Raw genomic sequence first — 16,790 nt, 5'->3', positions numbered from 1 at the left:
CTGGTCCCAGTGCAGCCACACCCTGGACCATGATACCACTCAAATCAGATGAACCTTAATTGCATCACAGTAAGTATCCAAAGGTAATAAGGACACTGACTTTCCAGTATATAGCCTCTTTTGTGAAACTATAGGATAAATTTGGAATAGCCACAGGCACTCCAAGGGATATATCTATTTCCACTCTATTTCTCCTCCCTCACTCTTCTTTAGGCTCATTTCTTTCATATACATTAATAAAAGGATTTGTTCTATTCTATTCTAATAATTTTGTATGTCAATAGAAACAAACTACTTAATGAGGAATTTCTATCCAAGATTGATATTTCAGTTAGGACCTGACCTTGCATTGCTGTTTCCTGATAAGGGTATGTATGCCACAAGACACCATTATTTACAAATTTGAGTTCAAATCCACTGGTAGGTTGTGATGCTGTATGGAATATGGGTCACTCTTTATATTATTGATACCAATATTAAAAAATTGTTATGAATCTTACAAGATATGCCATGTAAGGTATCAGTGGAAAAGTTATGATTGCTAAATATGATAATCGTGTTTATATGTATGTATTATCTTTGTCTTGTGAGTTATAAATACATGCAATATATTGATATCTCAAACTTGTGCTGTGTATCTGGGTGACACCCTCAGACAGATTAGCATCAGCACTATCCAGCCTGCTTACTGGCCTATTGAGGGCAATCAGCTATACAGTGAACTCATTGAAAGAAGCCTGGGGCTACACTTATGAGTCAGCCGAACATGTAGGGACATGCCCGTGGACAGGGGACTCCAAGTGCTTTTCCATGCCCATGTGCTGTGAGCTTGTGTTTGGGACGAAGGATGTACAAGCCACATGGCAAAGGATATAAAAGGGCAGCTGCATCTTCTCCATTTTGTCTTCAATCCTGCTTCTCACCTTGGAGTAACTTCTCTACAAACTGAAGCTCTGAACAAAGGACTGATAGACCCATCCAAGCTTTGGATGTGTTCCAGAGAGATTTAAAAGCCAGCAAACTACCTAATGCAACTAATAATCTGATATATGGACTCTGAAGCCATATGTATGTATCTGATTGCTTTGACCATTTAACAATTCTTGTTCTTTTCTTTTATAATAAAGCTTTAGTTTTAGATACTAAAGCATTGGCTGGCAGCGTGGTATTTTGGGTAAGATCCAAACTAGTATTGTTCTGGTAATGTGGCTGGCCCTTTGGGGATCAGAAGAACATTTTGTATGGTGAACAGAGTTTTAAATAACTCCTCACCTTACTGAATGCACTGATTGGAAGCCAGAGAACTGGAATGCAATAGAGGGGTCTCTGTGATTTATTTTTTTTAGCTTCTTGATAACCAGTGGGGGGGATCAAGAGCAGAGTTTGTGATTGGTTGGTGAATCTAGGGCCCTGTCTACACTGGCAAGTTTCTGCGCAGTAAAGCAACTTTCTGTATTGTAACTCCCGAGGTGTACACACTGTCAAGCCACTTAGTGCGCAGAAACTGCGCAGTTACAGTGCTGTAAAAAAACCACCCCGACGAGAGGTGTAGAGCTCTCTGCGACGGGGGTACAGTGCTGCGGTGCCAATGTAGACACCCTGGTCGATTACAGCACTGCGATTGGCCTCCGGGAGGTGTCCCACAATGCCTGTTCTTGCCTCTCTGGTCATCAGTTTGAACTCTACTGCCCTGCCCTCAGGTGACCAACCGTCATCCCCACCCCTTTGGAATTTTGAAAGTCCCCTTCCTGTTTGCTCAGTGATGCATGCAGTGGTCTCAGTGCATCTTTCCAGGTGGCCATGCCTGCTCCCCCGCTTGGAGCAATGCCGAGCTGCTGGACCTCATCAGCATTTGGAGAGAGGAGGCTGTACAGTCCCAGCTGCACTCCAGCCGTAGGAATTATGATACCTACGGACAGATTTCACATTGCATGACAGAAAGGGGCAATGACCAGGACACACTGCAGTGCAGGGTCAAAGTGAAGGAGCTGCAGAGTGCCTACCACAAGGCGTGGGAGGCAAACTACTGCTCTGATGCTGCGCCCACGAGCTGCCGGTTCTACAAAGAGCTGGACGCAATACTCGGTGGCGATCCAACCTCCACTGCGAAGGCCACTGTGGGTACTTCGGTGTCTCATGTGCCAGACGAGAGTGGACTGAGCCAAGAGGAGAAGATCTTTGATGAGGATGTGGAGGGAGAGGGGGACCCAGAGGCAGAGGATGACTCGGAGGTCAGAGATGCATGCAGCCAGGAGCTCTTTTCTACCCCAGAGGAGGCTATCCAATCACAGCAGTCAGATCTTGGTGAAGCACAAACAGGAGAGGAGGCCCTGGTAAGTGGATTTGATTTTGGGAATCGCTGAAGCGAGTTGTTGGGGGCAGGAGGGTTTTGGAAAGCCGGCTTGTGTCTGTATGATGCGCGTACTACCACATACCTACTCTGAGCAGTGGAACAGGCTGTTGATTGACTGCCTCACTTCACGGGAACATTGATAATCTTCATGGGAATCTGCCTAAGAGATCTCCTGGCTCCAGTCTGTACCTGCAGCATTCCACTCCTCCCCTGTCACAGTGCAGCACTACAGACTCCCAGTACCCACTGCACTCAACATCCATCCCTCTGCAGTTTGGCCCTGCTGAAGTACAGTACTCACTGCACTGTACTCCAAAGGAGAAGGTTGGGTATGATCCCTGGACATACAAAAATCTTTAACTGTCCTGGGACCCCACCTCCTCCTGGGACCTTCCCTTCCCCCATCCCTCTCAGTGCTGATGTGTTTTTTGTTTGACTCTCTCCTCCGGTTGTTGTTTTTTAATAAAATAATTGTGTTGGTTTGAAAGCAAACTTTATTCTATTAATTGAAAGCAAACAGAGTCCTGCAAAGCAACAGACAATTATCTTAAACCTTCATATTGTATCGTCTGCACCAATCACATTCACCTCCTAGCATTACAAGCACTGCACTCCCAAGCATAGCAACAAATATTAGTGTCTTACAGCTTCAAATTGCTGCCTCAAGGCATCCCTGATCCTTATGGCCTTGCTCTGCGCCCCTCTAATAGCTCTGGTCTCTGGCTGTTCAAATTCAGCCTCCAGGTGCCGAGCCTCAGCGGTACAGCCCTGAGTGAAGCTTTCACCTTCCCTTCACAAATATTATGGAGTATACAGCAAGTGGCTATAAGCATAGGACTATTGTCATCGGCCAGGTGCAGCTTCCCATAGAGGCAGCGCCAAGGGGCCTTTAAACAGCCAAAAGCATACTCAACAGTCATTCTGCACTTGCTCAGCCTGTTGTTGAACCACTCCTTGCTGCTGTCAAGGTGCCCCGTGTATGGCTTCATAAGCCACGGATTTAAGGGGTAGGTGGGATCTCCCAGGATCACAATGGGCATTTCTACTTCACTTACGGTGAATTTCTAGTTCAGAAAGAAAGTCCCTGCATGCAGCTTCCTGAACAGGACAGTGTTCCAAAAGATGTGTGTGTCATGCACCTTTCTGGACCAACCCGCGTTAATGTCTGTGAAATGCCCACGGTGATCCACAAGCGCCTGGAGAACCACTGAGAAATACCCCCTGCAATTAATGTACTCAGTGGCTAGGTGGTCTGGTGCCAGAATTGGAATATGCGTGCCATCTATCGTCCCTCCGTAGTTAGGGAAGCCCATTTGTGCAAAGCCATCCACAATGTCATGCACATTGCCCAGAGTCATGGTCTTTCGGAGTAGGATGTGATTAATGGCCCTGCACATTTCCGTCAACATGAATCCAATAGTCAACTTCCCCATTCCGAACTGGTTAGCGACCGATCGGTAGCAGTCTGGAGTAGCCAGCTTCCACAGTGCAATTGCCATGCGCTTCTCCAACGGCAGGGCAGCTCTCATTCTCGTGTCCTTGTGCCGCAGGGCTGGGGTGAGCTCATCACACAGTCCCATGAATGTGGCTTTCCTCATCTGAAAGTTCTGCAGCCACTGCTCGTCATCCCAGATGTGCATGACGATGTGATCCCACCACTCGGTGCTTGTTTCCCAAGCCCAAAAGCGGTGTTCCACTGTGGTCAGCACCTCAGTGAATATTATAAGCAATCTCGTGTCATAGCTAGTATGCGTGGCGAGATCAATGTTGCATTCCTCTTGCATTTGTAGTTTAAGGAATAACTCCACTGCCACTCGTGACATGTTAGTTAGAGCGAGCAGCATACTGGTCAGCAGTTCGGATCCATTCCTGCAGACCAAAGAGGCAGAGCGCGCAGTACGCAAACCGTTGGAAGATGGCGCCAAATGCGGATGGAAGCGCAGGGATTGCTGGGATGGGAAGTAGTGCATCACGGTGCATTGGGCCAGGACTCAGGATGCCCTGCGACCCCCTCCACCTTCCCACAACTCTTAGTGGCAGAAGAGGAAAAGATGCTCTGTGGGATAGCTGCCCAGAGTGCACCGTTCCGAATACCGCTGCAAGTGGCGCAAAGTGTGAACACACTATTGCACAGGCAGATGACCGTGTGAACACACAACAGCGGTTTCCCTTCAATGCTCTCTGAGCGGTGCTGTAACTGCCGGCACTGTAACTATGCCAGTGTAGACATACCCTAACTAAAGTGTTAACCACCAGTTTTGGGAGAATCTGCTCTCTTTTCGCAGCCTGCCCTTTGACATTTTCAGTGTGGGCTACGCTAGGCACCTTGGGTCACATAATAGTGCATTGTATGTTATATCTAATATATTTCACTTCTGAAATTATCACTACAGCAGTGGACATTAGATCTTAAAATTTCTTCTCATATTTCAACTTATTTCTGTTTTCTTTTTCTTGAGTTTATCAACTTCACATTATAGCTCTATCTTCTCCACATCCTGAAATGTATTCAGGTCTATGTCTAATGCCAATTTTTATGTTATTACTTTTTGGCTTCTGTTTTCTATCTTCATGAGCAACCCTAATGTAAGACAAGAGTCACAGTTTATCCCTGGAGAGTTAAAAATATTGAGAAATGAAAGATGTTGAAAGTCTATTATGTCAACAGGTGTATAATCACACCCTAGCATTTCATTGTGTCCATACCATGTCATTTTCTTTTGTCTTCTATTACTGTATTTCAAAAGTTCCATATGGTAGATTTCTTTAATTTGCTTCCACTGTTTGAAAATGTGCTCCTTGTGGCAAATTGGCTCTCATTTTACAGAAGCAGAACCAAGTGCAAAACAGAAAGTTAGGAGGGAACTTCATTCAAATCTATATAGGAATTTGCATGCTTTGCTAGCTCTGCTATGTGATAGTTCAACAGCACTTCTGTTGTGCAGAACTGTTTATACACCATGTTTTTTTTCTGAGTTGGTGTTCTTCCATTGTTGCTAAAAAGACAGTCCATCTGAAAGTAAATAATAAGCGGGAGAAATAGTAACTGCTCTAACTTTCATCATTCACTTGGCTATCCTTGTAACTTATGGTAATTATTCAATAAATGCTAAAATGTATACCTCTTGCCACAAGAATGTGGTTCGTTTTTTTTGAAAACCTGCCTTATTAGAAGAGACTCAAAGAGCTTGGCTTGTTTAGAAGGATCAGGGGAGACATGCTTGATTTCTATAAATACATCAGAGGGATAAATACCAGGGAAGAATGGGGTTATTTAAGTAAAGCACCAATGTTGACACAAGAACAAATGGGTATAAACTGGCTATCAGCAAGTCTGGGTTGAAATTAATCAAAGGTTTCTAACCATGGGCGCCAGGTTTGTATAATTTTTGATGGTGCCCAGAATGGGTCCAAGCAGAGCCATCCCCTCCATAGGCTGGACCGGGGCAACCGTCCTGGGCCCCACACTTCAGGGGAAAGCGGGGTTTAGGCAGAGCCATCTTGTCTATAGGACGGACCGGGCAACTGCCTCGGGCCCCGTGCTTTGGGGGGCCCCGTGCTTCAGGGGGATTCGGGGTCCAGGGCAGTCTGGCGGTTTAGCGGGGAGCCCTGCGCAGGCAGCAGCAAGTGACCTGGCCCCAGCCTGCCTCTGCTCCACCTGCTCCACCTCCCTACCCCCATTCCACCCTTTCCCCCAAGTCCCCACCCCACCTCTTTCCAGCTTCCGCCCCCTCTCCCAAGCGACACCAGGAGCCGGTGTCCTGGGGTGGGGCGGGTTGGGTCTGGGTTGCTCATTGCTGCCGGTGCCAGGCCCCCCACTAATCCCCCAGATCTGAAGCGTGGGGCTCCCCAAAGCGTGATAAGCCCAAACATTGGTGGAGCCGGGCCCATGTTCTTAAATATTGGTGGAGCAAGGGCACCACAGGCCCATATAACTCGCCGTCTATGTTTCTAACCATCAGAGGAAAGAAGTTCTGGAACAGCCTACTAAGGGGAGCAGTGGGGAAAAAAAACCAAACTGGCTTCAAGACTGAGGTTGATATGTTAATAGAGTCAATGGTATGATGAGACCGTCTATAATGGCATGTAGTCCATCTGCGACAGCTAGTAGCAAATATCTCCAACAGCTGGTGATGGGACACTAGATGGGGAAGGCTCTGGCTTACTACAGAGAACTCTTTCCGAGGTGTCTGCCTGATGGGTCTTGCCGAAATGCTCAGAGTCCAACAGAATGCCAAATCTGGGGTCAGGAAGGAATTTTCCCTGGGTAAGATTGGCAAAGACCCTGGGAGTTTTCTGCCTTTCTCTGCAGCATGGGGTACTGGTCACTTGTTAGTTTAGACTAGAGCAAATGGTGGATTCTCTGTTTAAATCAGGATTGAGGACTTCAGTAACTGAGCCAGAGGTTATCGGTCTTTTACAGGAATAGGTGGATGACGTTCTTTGGTCTGCGATGTGCAAAAGGTAAGACTAGTGATCATGATGGTCCCTTTTGGCCTTAAAGTCTGTGAGTCTATTGTCTCTGCATGTATTGTTTTCATTAGATAGAGGTACACATAGTGCTGCAGCGCTGCAGTTCATGGCCATTTGAAAGAGAACTGAAGAAAATGCATCCCTTTGTGACATCTGGTGAGCCTTAAGCTTTTTGCTGTTATTTCACCGTTGGTCCACAGTGCGACTCACCGCTTAGCCTCTTTAGTAATAGCTGGTTCAGAGGTGCGTCACCTCTCAGCTGCGAGGCTGCTCTAAATCATTCTAAGGGTCAGACCTGCCCCTGGCTGACCATAGATTTGGAGTGAGAGCAGAAAGGTGACATGCAAGAGCCACCTTTGCTTCCCAGGTGTGTCCAGGGCTGCTCCAGTGGATTTAGGGTTGCCAATCATCCAGGATTGTCCTGGAGTCTCCAGGAATTAAAGATTAATCTTTAATTAAAGATTATTTCGTGTGATGAAACTTCCAGGAATACATCCAACCAAAATTGGCAACCTTAAGTGCGCTTGAGGATTGCATTCCAAATATTTAGTTGGTAGCAGGGTTGCTGTAGTGTTACCTAATTAATGTGAACAAGGATTTCTCCGCGGCCACTGAGGAGATCCTGTGACTTGTAGATCATCTACTACTGCAAGCTTTACAGATGCTTGGAGCCAGCTGTGGGATGGAAAGTTTCATGAAGAAGAAATGAATTGGCTGTTTGAATGTTAGAAAATCACCAGAGCAAGGTGACATAAGCCAGTATGTGTGCAGTTTACATAGCTGCGGTGCCATTTTAGCTGCTTGAATAAAATTAACATGTTTACAATAAAATATAACTGATGTTTCAGAATAAATATTGATTAAATTACTTGTTTCTATTAAAAGTATGGCTATACTATGGTGACACAGTGGCAGCACAGCAGCTATGTCACTGTAGTGACATAGAGTAGGAAGGGATTTTTCCATTGCTGTCAATCAGGGCTGTGAACTTTTTTACATGTAGCTATGTTGACCTACATTTTAAAGTGTAGACCTGGCCTGATTCTCATGTTTCATACGTTTTTTCAAAATTCATATACAATCTGTATTATATGCATATAATACATACATCTCAGTTGGTACACCAATCCCTCCCGTTCCTTCCTCTGTCATTCTCTGTTATTGTCATTTTCACTGTTAAATAACCTCATCTGGATTGCAAAATCTTTATGGCATGGACAGTTTTTATTTCTGTAAAGTGCCTTGCAAAATTATAGAATCACATAAATAGTAAGTAAGATAAATAATAAAAGAAATAGTGTCACTGAGTTGTTTTCCTGCGAGTGTAGCCCACGTGAAATTGGTTTCCATACTTTGATGCAGGTGAGTTTGATCTGTTTTGGTACAGGGTGCTGCTATGGTGGCTTAAATGAACTGCCTATTACACAGTGCGTGCAGGAAGAGCAATACAATTTATTGAAAGATTTTCATGGAATATCATGACACTGAGACTCATTTAAACAACCATAATAAGAACTAGCCTAATTTGGTGTGGGTCTGTCAGGCCTAGTAGACTGGTGAAGTGGACCTGGTGTGGCTGGCCAGGAGAAGAGATGAGTCCCTGCCTGAGAACTCAGGGTCAAATGTTACATTTTGGCCTTGGGGGAGGGGGTTGGATGTGTTTGTGTGTGTCACCCTTCAGCCCATGGGGTATGTGTATGTTGTGTTTTGGCCTGGGGAGTGCAGGTGTCATGCTTCAGCCTGCAGGGGATGTTTGTGTATTATTCTCAGGCTTCCGCAGTAGGAGGTGTGCATACATGTATGATCACACTTGGGGTTTGGTGGTGTTGGTGTCATTAGGCATAACCCTAGGTAACTCGGGAGGGTGGAAGACCACGAGTGTCGATGAAACCTTCCTGCACTAGGCCTAAATGAACCAAAGTCCTTCCATGTTTAAACTCTAATTGACCTCAAAAGCCAGATGCAAAAATTGAAATGTGTAGCAGGCAGTTATCAGGTGCAGAACCGCTCATACCGGTGCCAAGCGGTAATAATGAGGCCTGCATACTCCTGGCTGAAAGGCAAAATAACAAATCAAAGAAAAGGGACAAGATAATAATTCAAAAAGAAGTTACTAACAAGCTGGACTTATAGCCGCCAAGATGATTTAACTGCTTAAATGTAATTGCTTGCTACTTGCTTAATGTAAACTATTGGGGGGGGGGGGAGGAAAGGGGGGAAGAAGAAAAAAGCTTAACTGCAAAATGTATGAAAAGAGAAAAGCTGCTTATGATGGTGTGCTTGATCTAAGATGTGCCAGTCTCCTTGCAGTGCTTTGAGATCTCAAATAAACTTTGATTGCTTCTCCACCCTGGTGTGTTCATTGGCGCGAAGCACACTGGGCAATGAACTCCGCTGTTGCTTTCCTCGGGCACTCTGTGCTGGCAACAGTGGGGTGCTGTATGTGTTCATGCTAGGTGTGTGAGATCATACTTGGGGGCTGATGGCTGAGAGAGTTCATGGTATGTATGAGAGAGATCACAGGTGGGGCTTGGGACTGTAGTCGCAGTGTGTGTGTGTATATATATAAGATCTCAGATGGGGCCTGGGACTGGCTGCCTGTATTCATGTTCTGTGCGTGGGATCGCACGTGGGGCCTGGGGCTGTGTGTGTGAAAGCTCAGGTGGGGCTGGCTGAAGGCTGTGTGTTCATGCTGTATGTCATGATCACACGTGGGGCCGCCTGGGGCCGTGTGTGTCACGTTCCAGCCCGGGGCGAGCTGTTGGTCATGTTTCTGCCTGGCGGCCCCTGGGTCTGCCCTGCCCGCGAGCCAGACCACCCCGCGCGCCCTGTTGTCCGACCCATCGGGGGCGGGGCCGATGCCGGACAGCTCCCGCCCAGGCGCTCACCCCGGCGCGCGCGCGTTGCCTAGGGACAGGGGCGCGCGGGGAGGAGGGGGTTACGTGGTGACGTTATTTCTATATGAGCGCGAGCGGCGGGAGCTTGGGTCTTTTTACCGCCAGTCGCGCGGCACCTCCTCCTCGCTCCTGAGTCACTGCGAGCCCCGGTTCGGCGCAGGTACTGAGGAAGGGGGAGCGGCTGGCGGGGGCCGTTGCGGAATGAGGGGGCCCGGCTCTGGGCGGGTGGGGGTCCGCTCAACTCTCGGGGGAGGCGCCCCTCGGCCTGGCCGGGCTGGGCCCCTGTTCCGGGGTCGCCAGGCAGGGGTGGGCCGGGACCGGATGCGGCTGGGACTGGGCCTGGCCGGACGGAGTCGGTTGTCCCGGTGTCTGCGCGGCGCGGGGCCCCTCCCCTCCTGCGGGGCCTTTCTGCTCCTCCCAGGGGAGCAGCGCCGGTCAGTTCCTCCCCCCGGGGCCGCCATGGCCGCTGGGGTCGCACTAGGCCGCGCTGCCCTGGGCCTGGCGGCGAGGCAGGGAGAGGTCGGTCTGCCTGGTAGTAGCACGTGGGGACGGGGCTGCCCCCGACCTTCCCCGGGGCGCTGCCCCGCCCGATGCTGGTGTGTGTGTGGGGTGGGGGGGAGGCGGGGTGCGTGTTGGGGGTGAGTAGGGGAGACTGTACAGAGGCGGATTGGACGAGAGGGGGTGTGTGTGTGGGGTATGTGGCTGTGGCGGGGAGGTTGTTGTCGTGGGTAGGGCGTGGGGCAGGAGATGTGTCTGGGGAGGGTAGAGAAGGGTGCCTTGTACTACCTCTGGCTCTTTAGCTTCCACGCTCTCCGGGGAGACAGCAGTGTGCTGCGCAACTTGTTACGGACGGGGGGCCCAGAGATTCAGAGGCTGGCGATGGATCGCTTGTGCTCCCCGCCTTGTCGAAGAGCTGTCTCCGCTCAGTTCCTAGCTTCCCCCGATGCATGGTATCTAGTGAGTTGAGCGCAGCATGCTAGTCCCCTCTGGGCTTCGTTCTTGGCGCTTACTCACAACACTATGTAAAGGTCGCGTTTAAAGTACCATTAGTGACTGTAAGTGATGACGAGTGGTAGCTTTGCTTGTCAAAAAGAAAACTTGATGTATTAGTAACCATCTCCACCACCTGGAGCAAGTTTCAAGCAGTGCTGAGGGGTTGTTTTTATACTGTTATCAGTTGCATAATATTACTAGTAATATCAGAATTTAGACTTGAAAAAATCCACTAACCCCAAGAAGCCAGGGAAGACACTTACAACACGAATTTCTACATAAATTCAGCTTAATAAAAAAAAATGCTGTCTCTGTTTGGTTGGTAAAATAACTCTCCAAAAGTGAACAAAGGGTAATCAATATGCTGATGTTTTCCTTAGTCCGTAGCCAGACATTCAGTGCCTCTGCAGCAGTAGCAGAGTGCAGTTCATAAGATTTATTAGATTCCTTGCTGCTGTTTGGACCTTGGTGGAAGACTCATGTACAGCATGGTGTAGTTCCTTGGGAAAAGTTAAGACTAGCAACAGCAGAGGTAAACACTGAGATACTCCCAGGGGAAGAGGAATCAAAAGACTAGGAGACTGGAGTAGTGGCAGAAGGGTGCCAGTGAATTCTGCTTCTCCTCACATCAGGCATAAGGCTCTGGAGGGAGAGAGAAGTGAAGACTTCCCTTGAGAGCAGTTTAGAGGCTCTGGAAAGTGTATGGGAGCACTCTTGGCAGGTTGGGATGGTAAACTTTTCAAGCTCTTATCAGAATTCTGCTGAATTGTTTTAATCTAAGAGACTGAAAACAAATAAGTCTTGTTATTTCAATCATTTTTTAAATTTATGTCATTTACACAAACTTGTAAAGATATTCACTTATGTGAACTGATGACATAGAGCAGAATTAGGCATTAGGCATTGTACAGGTATGTTGCAAAGCTTCCCCGCAGCACTTCTTTCTTGATATGAGACTTGGTTATTCTAGGCAGAGACTGCATTACTGAGAATGTCACCATATTTTACTAAATTGAATTTCTGCAAGTCAATGACATTGGTAGAAGGTTGTCCATTATCTGAACTTCCCAAATACAAAGTAACCACATGAAATAAACTTATTCATTATCCGAGAAATGTCAGAAACTAAGTAGCTGTCAAAGCAATAAAAACAGTTTTTGGAACGGTTGAGTGTCTGATTAGTTTGCATTATCCTAAGGGATGCAAGACACAGCTTCCATCTATGGTTCATCACTCAGGGAATGTCAATTACGGTCCAGCGGCGGCTGTTTTAGAAACGTTAGGCTGTTTGTCTATGCTGGTACCATGTTTGAGCACCAACTGATTTTGTGGTCTGTGGGCATATGACTTTGGGCTGTGCACATGTTCTATCTAAACTGATATAAGCCTGGTCATTACTTATATGGGGAACTTAAGGAACAGCTGGATGCTGCAGAAAGTGGTGACATTTGTTTTAAATATGTTCATCCATTATTCTGTGGGCAAGTACAAAATCTGATTAATCCACAAAATGGGTGGCATACTCACCTCTAAATTAATACTGAACCAGAACTTTAGCCTGTCACCAGATGAAATGTGAAAGCTGGTTCCTAATTGCTTATGGTTAGAGCCCTTGGCTTTCAAGAGTAGGCTATTGAACTTGTTGTCTGGTCACTTTCTAGTTTGGGTAACTGTGTTCTAACTACTTTCTGTCTGTCCTAAACTGTAGATTTGCTCTGCAGTATCTTACTACAGCTGTTTCACTCCAAAAGTGGTGGTTGATAGTGCATTTTGTAGATGAGTTTGTTTGTAAGTTGCTTTGGGATTCTTTGCTTTCAAAAGTGGTGTATAATTAAAGTTAGTTAAAAATAAATTGTTAATGCCACTAACTGACCTTGGCCTGCAGAAGCATAAAGTTAATGAAAGAACACTCATTTCCACCTAAACCACATCTAGGTTTTAGCTTTTATATACAAATGTTATTTACATTTAGTCCAATCAACACATGTATGGAAGATTTTACAAAAGGTGCTTGTAGACTTCTACATTTTAGCTCCTAACTGACTTAATTGGGTTTAAAAACACAATGTGGGCAGCCTGTTGAAGATTTCTTGTATGCATTTAACAAATTTTGTAGATGCAATAAAATTAAGTGCAAAGGGGCATGTAATTATAAAGCTCAGGCCTCATGTACTCTGTAGCAGGCTGGACCTTAAATTTGCAGGAATATTCTTGAATTGTATGATAGACTAGAAACTTCCCAGCAGCATCATTTATTAGAATTGACCCAAGCCTTCTTGGGGGGCACCAGGAAGCCAAACAATTCTGTTTTGGTTCTCTCAAACCATTCCCCCACGCCCCCCCTTAAATCCTTCCTGTGAACTTTTTCATGTTTTTGGTGGTTTGTCCCAGTTCAGGGGACACTTTCCCCTTCTCCCCCACCCCCCAAAATATCTTTCAGATGTGAATTTTTCTTTGAAGGTTTTTTTCCTGGTTAGCACTATTTAGAGCTTGTTCAAGTGTGTGAATAGTTCAAAGCATTGAATTTCACCTGCCATTGTGTTGCCCGTTCACCTAGAAGGTATCACATTAAAAGTGGGAACTTGGGAGCTCTCTCCCATTGCTGGCGCTGTGACTACACAGTGTGGCAGCACTTTAATGTTGCTAGTGAAGACATACCCTAAGACAGCAGTAACTTTCCTTAGACTTCAGCTCTCAAATCCTCTACAAGCAAACTACCATTTAAGAACTCATGGAGCCTCAATTTCAGCTCCTACTATCAAGGATAAACAAGAACTGCTCAGATTAATAAAGGACAAATATCTACATGGGCTCGTACAAAAGTCTTCTGAGCAACTCCTGGGCTGGTTCTAACAAAAGGGTTGATTCTCCTCCCCCCCCCCCCCCCCTTGGGGAAAAAAAGCTTCTCTTGCATGTTTCCATCCGATAGTAAACAATTAATTCAACAAGCACTCAGCAACCCTTCTGCTAGTTAGTAGCACTGTGAGGCCAGGTCTACCTGACAGACTTACATCAGTGTAACTACGTCACTCATGGGTGTGAGAAATCCACACCGCTGAGCGACGTAGTTATACCAACCTAGTGTTGTCTACACGGGCAATGTTGGCAGGTGACCTTCTCCCACAGACATAGCTACCACTTACTGCAAAGGTGGATTAACTACGCTGATGGTAGAAGCTCTCGCGTCAGCACAGGAACGTCTTCACTTACACACTGCAGCTGTGCTGATGCAGCATTTTAAGTGTAGACCTGCCCTGTGTGCTTGTAATTTACTCTTGCTGGGAAGATAGAATAGGATCCCAGACTCTGGTAAGTGAGTAAGGAAACATACTTCAGAATTAGTTTAAAACCATGACCGACAATTAATTCTACCCCTTTATTCTATTATTATTCAGACTCTCTGAACTGGTTCTAAAAGTGGGGTAATTAGAATGTAGGGGCCTAGAACACACTAGCAATACTTGCTATACCGAGCAAGCTTTCATTCTGTGTTGATAGAGAAGTATAATCTAGTGTCTAAAACTAGAACTGAGAATCACCTGAAGGAAAGGATAATGTCAGCTGGCTGTTGAGATCACTTGCACTCAAACGCGACAAGGTTGATAATTACACCGATATCTCCTATCTATAAGCATTTGGAGCAAGGGTGGGCAACCTGTGGCCCACAGGCCTGCATGTGGCCTGTCAGGGTAATCTGCTGGCGGGTCATGAGACTGTTTACATTGACTGTATGCAGGCGTGGCAGCAGTTTGCTGTTCCTGGCCAATGGGAGCTTCGGGAAGCAGCACGGGCTGGCCGCCATTTCCCGCAGCTCCCATTGGCTGTGAATGGCAAACCATGGCCACTGGGAGTGGCATAGGGCCATGCTGCGGATGGTCGCTGTGAACAACCTGTTTCTCGACCTGCCAGTGGATTACTGTAATGGGCTGCAGGTTGCCCACTACAGCTTTGGAGCATTGTGCAACATGAAGGTGGCTTTTCTTCCACTAACTTATATTAAGCATATTTTTAACAGCTGTACCTGAATAAAGCTTTTTAAAAGTCTCTCTTAAAATGTTGAAAAGTGCTTCAAAATTAAGTACTTTGAAGCAGTCTTTTGAAACCTAATGTTTGACAAGGCAGAAAACTCAGCAGCTCCAAGCCTGAAGCCTAGTAGCTAACTCCTCTACTGCTGGCTGCAGTTCATTCCTGTTCCCAGGGAAACCAGTCTTTCAACAATAAACTGTAAACCTGATTTTAAAAAGAAACCTCTCCTGTTTTCAGCCACCAATTCACTGTTTATGGAATCAGAGAGGGCAGCCAACAGCAGTCTTGAACTTTTGTAAGTTTCAGTTACTGTGGCCTGGAAAAGTCACTATAGCAATAAGCCACAACAAAAGCGTGCACATATTAATTGTAAATGTCAAGTGAGGAGGCCTATGGCAGAGTAAAAAGCACACCACTAATCTACTAATGATGGCCACATTCCAGCTTTATTACAGAGTATGGCTCATTTGCTTAAAGTTTTAAGAGATTCTAAGGTGATTATGGCGCACATCCTTCCACTATGAAAAACAGTTCTAGTATAACAAACTAAGTGTGGAATATTATTGAAGACTTGGGAAAGATTCCCACATTTTTCCTCTCCCACCTTATGTTGCCTCTGTCAGTTTCAGTTTTTATGCCCCAAATAACACTTCCCGCTCACTGATTCAACAAACGGCAATAAAGAGCCCTAATTCACAAACTAAATCCTTAAGCACTGGTGCTTGGGAATGTGAGCAAAAAATCTGAGGAGTCAGCTATAATGGGATTTTTGAATCATCTGTAGCCTCATTCATAATCGTAGTTGCTAAAACTCATTAGCTACCTAGTGTTTTGAGGTTTTATATTTTAAAGTTTATTACTGTTTCTTCCTTTTCCATAGATATCCTGATTTGAGAATGCTAGTTTGATCATATTGCATCCAAAAAAGCACATTGAGAATATTAAGGTTGCAAAGTCAAACACTCAAAAGTAAGGGAAATACCAGAGTTAGGGGTGCCCATGTAGCTCCCTTGGGCATGTTTATTTGATAGTTTTTAACTACACAATGCTGTATTGCTTTTCCATAAAACTTTTAAACCTCATTCAGTGCACATGCTGAACAGTGCTCAATGAATGGGTAGCTACCCATGAATATTTCTTTTTACCCTCATTATTCAATGTGTCCCCATCCTTTTACTGTACACCATCCAAAAACTTGCATTAAATAAAAAATTATTAATCGGCTCATGGTCTTTGATACTCATCCTAGTATCTTGGTTCTTTACAAACATTAATGCTTTTATCTTCATAGAAGCCGTTGATGTGAAGTGGCATTATCCCAATTCCACATGTGGGGAACTGATAGAGATAAAAGCCAAGACTATCAGAAGTCTCAACTAGTTTGGGGTGTCCAGTTTGAGATGCCATAGGTCTGATTTTTTTTTTAGTACCTAGAACTGTATAGCACTCTGTATTTGGAGCAAAGCTCCCACTGACCTTTGGCTGCAGCTGCGAGTGCTCAGTGCTTCTGCAAATCAGCCCCCAAGTGACTAAAGCTGGGTACCCAGGGGAGGGGGTGACATGTGAAAATGTTTGCTCTTCTTACAGTTCACCACCTCATTCATCAGACACTTTTCAACTTATGCAACCCCTAAAGTACAGGTCCTACAGGCAACCGCCTCATTCACTATGACAACCCTTATTCATTACAAGAACATAGTCCAGCCTACATACTGAAGACAGCAAGTGTCATGGAAAAAAGTGTGTGTAATCATGATGTAATTAAGACTGTGATACTGCGTACACCCAAGGGGCCAAATTAAAGTGTCACAGGTAACTAATTCTGGCATTTTCTAGCCTGTATGCTTTAATGTAGTTTGCTATATTAAGATTATTAAATGCTTACAAGTTTAAAAAGTCATCATGCAGAACCATACTGACCTCCCATCTTCCACAGGACTTGCGATCTATTGATCCCCAGCGAAGTCTTCTACCACTTAAGCTAATGGAGTAACTGGTCGCAACAGAAACCTGTTAACTTCTCTGTGAACTTGCCACTAGAGAGGGAT

General features: G+C 45.8%; 1 protein-coding gene across 2 annotated transcripts in view; it reads left to right on the top strand.

Annotated features, from left to right (window-relative positions):
- The first annotated feature begins 9,762 nt into the window (after window positions 1–9,762).
- The window catches only part of NAP1L1 (nucleosome assembly protein 1 like 1), a 59,196-nt gene continuing 52,168 nt past the window's right edge, over window positions 9,763–16,790 (top strand). For both annotated transcript variants that reach the window (XM_034771836.1, XM_034771826.1), the window contains exon 1: window positions 9,763–9,883. The gene's annotated coding sequence lies outside the window, so the exon portion shown is untranslated. The remainder of the gene's footprint in view (window positions 9,884–16,790) is intronic.

The sequence above is a fragment of the Trachemys scripta genome, chromosome 1 (assembly GCF_013100865.1).
Source record: "Trachemys scripta elegans isolate TJP31775 chromosome 1, CAS_Tse_1.0, whole genome shotgun sequence".
NCBI classification, from domain to species: domain Eukaryota; kingdom Metazoa; phylum Chordata; order Testudines; family Emydidae; genus Trachemys; species Trachemys scripta.
Note: the sequence above shows the minus strand (reverse complement) of the source record. Positions and strands in the feature narration are given on the sequence as shown.